At 43.7% G+C, this 5920-nt stretch overlaps 1 non-coding gene across 1 annotated transcript; it reads right to left on the minus strand.

The window, feature by feature from the left end:
• Positions 1-3621: 3621 nt before the first annotated feature.
• Trnaw-cca (transfer RNA tryptophan (anticodon CCA)) lies at positions 3622-3693 on the minus strand. Its single transcript has one exon. It is a non-coding gene; the product is annotated as a tRNA-Trp (tRNA).
• Between the last annotated feature and the right edge of the window lie 2227 nt (positions 3694-5920).

The following is a 5920-nucleotide window of genomic DNA, read 5'->3' on the forward strand; positions in this document are numbered from 1 at the left end:
TGTACTGGATTATTATTCATTTCTGTGACTGAATACTCTGACAATCTCTGCTGCATCAGACATCAGATTACTCTCGCCTTGCCCAAACTGCAGCACAGCTCCTCACCCTTCTTGGTACTGTTGCAGGGCTCCTCACCCCGCTTACAGTATCCACCTGACAAAACTCAGAAGCTGCCATAAGAATTTACTGTTTGTTGCAAATAGTACTGGACCAAGGCCCCTCTACCATTGTGGGAGGGTAGACTTCAGCAAGCTCCGGTCAGCAAACCCAGATGGCCAATAAGCCTCCCCAATGTTAGAGTTTACTAAGTTTTTCAGACTGCTCCTGCCTCCCAAATTCCCTCCTCCTCTTTTTAAAATGCCTCTGCAAACTGGAGTTCAGTTCATTCTACTCTTTCCTCCCTGCAAAAGATTATAGACTAAAGTTTGACTCTAGCAATTTAACTAACATTCAGTTTCATTTAGCTTTTTATATTTCACATTAATAGGTAAATAATAATTATATTTTATCTTTGACATATTAAAAATTGTGAGTCTTTAAAATTGACACCCTGCCCCAAATTACCCATGTCTAGTCTACTGAATAGTTCTGGATTATTTCATTTTCTAAGAACCTATTATAACCTTCATTATATGGAAGTTATAAGTCTAAGTTACAGAAAATGAACAGTTATGCAGATCATTTCTTCCAAGGAAATGCAAATGAACCATGTTTTTAATATGTTTATGATCCTGTGGGTAGGGACAAATCCTGCTTCTATCCAATCTCCCTGGTTACCTGTGTGTGTTGTTAGTTCTCCTTTGAGTTGGTTGTAGTATACGAGCTTAATAACTAATTATTGAATTAAATAAAATACAAGTTCCTTTTATATCTGTATGAAAGGCATTATTTTATCTTTTAATTTATTCTTTTAATCTATATATGAGAAACTTACATGATCTGATGTTCGAAAAACGTAAGTTCCCAATTGGTTTGTTCCACTTTTAGAATATGACCTTAAATAAATTATTTATGGCCACTTTCAATTTTTCTGAAAAAATAAAGGAACTTTATAAAAAGGAGAAATATACTATGCCTAGTATATCTATCACTAAATAAATGCTACTTCAAGCCAGGCATGCCTGCATATACCTGTAATCCCAGCACTAGGGAAGCTGAGACAGGAGGATCCCTGCATGCTGCAGGCCAGCCTGGATTACAAAGTGAGTTCAAGACCAGCCTGAACTGCATAGTAAACCCTGTCTCAAAAAAAGACAAATAATAACAATAATAATAAAATAATACTACTTTGTTTATCCTTAGAGCAGTACCCAGTTTAATTGGTGACAGCATGTCCGCCACTCCCTAACTTTCATTCCCCAGGTTGTAATTGTGTTTGGAGATAGAGTCCCTATGGAAGTGGTAGAATGGGCCCTAAGCACATGAGGCTGTTGGCCTTACAAGTGGAGATTAGGACGTGGACACACAACAGAAAGGCCAAGTAAAGACCGCAAGAGAAGACTGACCATCTGTAAGCCAACCAGAGACACCTCAGAAGAACTCTCACCGACACACTGTCCTTGGACTTCTAATATCCTGAACCATGAGAAAATGATTTCTGTAGTTTCAGCTCCCCAGTCTGTGATACCTGTTATGGCAGCCTACCAAGCTAATGTAATTGGAGATGATGAGATCTAGAACAAGAGATAGAAAAATATTCTACAGTATCAGTAGACAGCTTGACAGAGCTCTAACTTTATAGCTTTTAAGAATATAATAAAAAAAATGCCTGTTCATTTTTTTTAATATAACAATTACCCCCTTTTCCCTTTCGCAGCTCTCCTCCCCCCACCCCTGCTTTTTTCCTTTTCTAGTACTGAGGACTGAACCCAGGGCCTGTGCACTGCACAAGTCCACTTACCATTTTCTAGTTTTTGAGACAGGGACTTACTAACTTGCCCAGGCTGAGCTAGAACTTCCATCTTCCTGCCTTAGCATTTCAGAAGGCTGGAATTAAAAGCCTAAAGTACCAGGGCTGGCTATACCACTTCTTTATAAGCCTTATAAGGCAAAAGATTGATCTAAGTACCAGAAATATTATAATTCAGTGCATTCTTAGTAACTAGACTCAGGCTTTCATTGCACAAATTCACTTTAATGGGAAAGAAACAAGAGAGAAAAAATTTAGGATCAAAAACAGTTTCTACTCATTGTTCCCACTGGCTACCAGACTACCATGGCAGAACTCAACCTTCCTTTTTCCTTTGGTCTGCTATGCTAAGGATCAAGCCCAGGGCAGCCCCCTGCCACCTAGCTACATCCCCAGCCTATCTGAAGGTGTTCAGCAATAACACAGCAAAATCTCCCCTGTCCTTCCGTGCCTCCTCCAAAGCTACCGGGTACCTTTGTGTACCAGACATTCTGCTAAATACTAGGAATTCAGACATAAATACATAGATTGCTCAGCCCTTGCTGGACATATAAGTAATGAGTGCATTCCAACAACACAGTACCAGAGTGTAGACCGTTCAGAGAAACTTAGGGTGATAAAAATCTGGAAAGCAAAGTATGAAGGGTAGGGTATGGAGAACCTTGTATAGAGACCAGAAAGGCTGAGGTGGGGGGAACATGTTTTCCTTTCCCTTGACTGCTAAAGGATGAGTGTCTGAATCATGCACAAAAGAGGGAGAATGGGTTTTTCAGGGCAAACAGCAGGTGCAAAGGCTCTGTGGTGAGGAGCAAAATGCAGTTGAGCTGAAAGGTCAGTGTGTCACAGGGCTAATAGGCACAGATAGTTACAGTCAACGTCAGGGTATGTTTTGCATTTAAAAGGAAGCATGATAGAGCCAGGCACATAGGCCTATAATCCTACCACTGGGGAGGCTGAGGCAGGAGGATTGCTGTGAATTTGAGACCCCCTAAGGCTACATAAGTGAATTCAAGGCCAGCCTGCACTAATAGTGAGACCCTGCCACAAACAAACAAACATAACAACAAAATGTGATACTGTATTACACAAATGTCTCCAGTTATGATTTGTCAATTAAAAATATCAATTTTTATACAACATAATAAGGTCAGAGGTGTCACTGAACAGGAGAAGTTAAGAGATCATGCAGATGGCACAGAAAATAAGCTCAGCTTGAAAGAGAAATAGAAAGAAGGTAAATTCCGGAGTGAGAGCGGTGCTGTCCGTGGATAAGCCCGGAAGTCAGGGAGCAGACTCCCAGAGGACAGGGTCTGGACAAGACGCCACTATCAGGGGCGGGTGGCAGTAAACCTCCTCTGCACCAGAGACATGCTAGAAGCGTCAGAGAAGATAAAAGAGAAACAGACTACGCAGTTTCTGGTGGCAGAGAACTTTAAAATCAACCCTCTGTTTAACAGTATAACAAAAGCCACTTGTCCCGGTTTGTAAGGGAAGTTCATCCCCTTGTCAGTTCCAGGAACCCCCACCCACCCCGCACCCCAGGGCAAAACACAGATTACTGACAATCTGTCTGTCCCTTGCATCTCAGCAGTCTTTGGAATATCAAATTCGCTATCCAGGCTCAATGAATTATGCCAAGCGGTTATTTAATTGCTTCACAGAGTAAAAGCCAATCTTTTTCTCCACCATCATGTCTAAAATAATCACCTGCTGACCCCGACGTGATTTGAACACGCAACCTTCTGATCTGGAGTCAGACGCGCTACCGTTGCGCCACGAGGTCACGGGGGCAGCATGCTTTCGCTCTCAGACAAGGATTTCCCACTGCAGTCTGCGGCTTTATTTCTGCAGTTGCCATCTGGTTTGTGTACCTTTCTGCAGCACACATACTAATCGCTGTCTGGTTTGACCTTTTCTCTCCCTACCATTCACAGCTCAACTAAATGCATTGGGGGAGGGGCAAGGAAAATAATAGATTCAGTTTTAATCCCCAAACTCAAGTACTTCCCGTGGGAAAAGCTCTTTTGTTTTTTTCCATTTGCTGCAACTTCAAAAATAAAGATTGTGGCCCTATTTGTTTAGATTGTCAGTGAAACAGGAATAAAACATGGCTAGGATGTTTGCGCTACGACTTTTTTCTATCTGTTCACCGCACTTCTGAGTCTTGCGGAGCAGATACCCAGCCTGGCCCTGCACTGCCCCTGTCCGCCTAGCCCTTCCCTAACCCTCTCACGCCTTCCCAACTTCTTCCTCTCCCTCACCCTTCTCTATCCTTTTCTTACCCTACTCCACCCTCACCCCTTTTTTCTCCCCTGCCTCCTCTATCTTCCCCTTTCCCTCTCTCTGCTCCTTCCCTTCTTCTTCTACTCTGCCGCGTCTCAGGCTCTTGGCCCTCCCCAACCCAGTGGGTCAAATCAAGACAGGAGCAGCGTTTCCTTCCCAGGTCTTCACTTTGCAGTCAGGATCCTGGGGCCTTCTGGCCTCCCTGATGTTCACAACAGTGGTCCTGACCAGTCATCTACATTTATGGTGCTCTTATTCTTTTATACCCTGCACCCCAGGGGTTCTCAGAAAGCCCTCTGGGATCAGTAACAGGAGGGAAGGAGAGAAGCACATTTTACCCCGCATCCCAGGCCTACCGATTTAGAAACAGCAGGTGTTTTCACAAACTTCCAAAGGACTGTGCTCCAGGGAAGGTTTGAGAATCAGTACTCCTGCCTGCCTTTCTTCTGAATAAGTCTCACACTCTTACTCCCTGGGTAAGCCCTCTCCTCTTCCCCTGTTCTTCCTGGATGCTTTAGTTGACTGCTGTGTGCAGACAACTCCTGGGCTGTATAGGTCACAACAGTATCAAATTTGATGTCATCACCTTCCCATGCGCCTCAGCCTGTAAATGTCCTCAAACTGTATCCTCTGGGAGTCGAATTTAAGATTTGGTCTCTGGCCTCTACAGGCTCAGCCTGTGCACAAAGGTTGGGACCTCGGTTTCAGGGAATGGCACACTATGCGTTTTCAGGAATACTCTGAAGAAAAGAAACTTCCACTCTGCTAGGGTGAAGGGTTGGCAATGCCAGGGCTCACTAAGGGCTGCCAAAACAAATCACAGCCCAGGAACTTCTCAGAGTACCAAACTGAGATGTCCAAGATCGAAACATGGGTTGCGCTTTTTTTTTCCTGAAGCCCCTCTAGCTAACTTTTAGATGACAACCTTCTCTGTCCATCTTTATATCCTCTTCTTTCCCTATCCTGTCTTAATCTCTTCTTCTTAAACACATCATCATACTGGATCAGGGCCCTCTCACAGACCTCTTTTCACCTTGTCACCTTTTTAAAGGCCTCAATCCAGTTGATCCTGAGACCTGAAGGCAGGGCTTCGCCCCAGGAATCCTACGGAGTTGGGGGAAGGAGGCATCCTGGTGACACTCTTGCGGAGCTGGCCGGGGGCACGGGCGTGGAGTTAGACCCCATGGCCTCTCTGCCTTCTCTATACAACTCTGCTTTCTCGGGACTGAGAAATCAACTATCTTTCTCCTAAATCAGCTTTTCAGATTACAAAACTCAGTTGCTATTATCTCCTCTTCTAAACTTTCTTTCCATTTTAATTTGTGTCTTAGACCTGTCCAGGAGGAGAGTTTGGTTTCGCGAGCTCAGAAGTGAGTTCTTGGGGGGAATCCCGAACCAGCGTTTAGAAGCGAACGGGCGCCTAAGTCTTTCTGCCCCTTTCCTCCGCCGCAGCTGGGGCGCTTTCTCCTGTCTTGACCTTGCTCCCAGCTTCCCGAAGACAATAAAGCAATCTATTATTAATGCCTGAAACACAATAATCCTGCCCTGGATAGCTTCCTGTTGAAATTGCAAAGAATTTCTGATCATTAAATTAAAATTATTCTTCCAATTAGTTTGTAAAATATTTTAGGGATTGGACATTCCTTGCTTTACAATCATTTCACTAGTTTAGCCTCTATTCGTGAAGATTATTTTCTTTTAACAAATTAGCAGGCCATTCACTGTGG

The sequence above is a fragment of the Cavia porcellus genome, unplaced genomic scaffold (assembly GCF_034190915.1).
Source record: "Cavia porcellus strain 051 isolate PalLab524CR breed Dunkin Hartley unplaced genomic scaffold, mCavPor4.1 scaffold_13, whole genome shotgun sequence".
Taxonomy (NCBI): domain Eukaryota; kingdom Metazoa; phylum Chordata; class Mammalia; order Rodentia; family Caviidae; genus Cavia; species Cavia porcellus.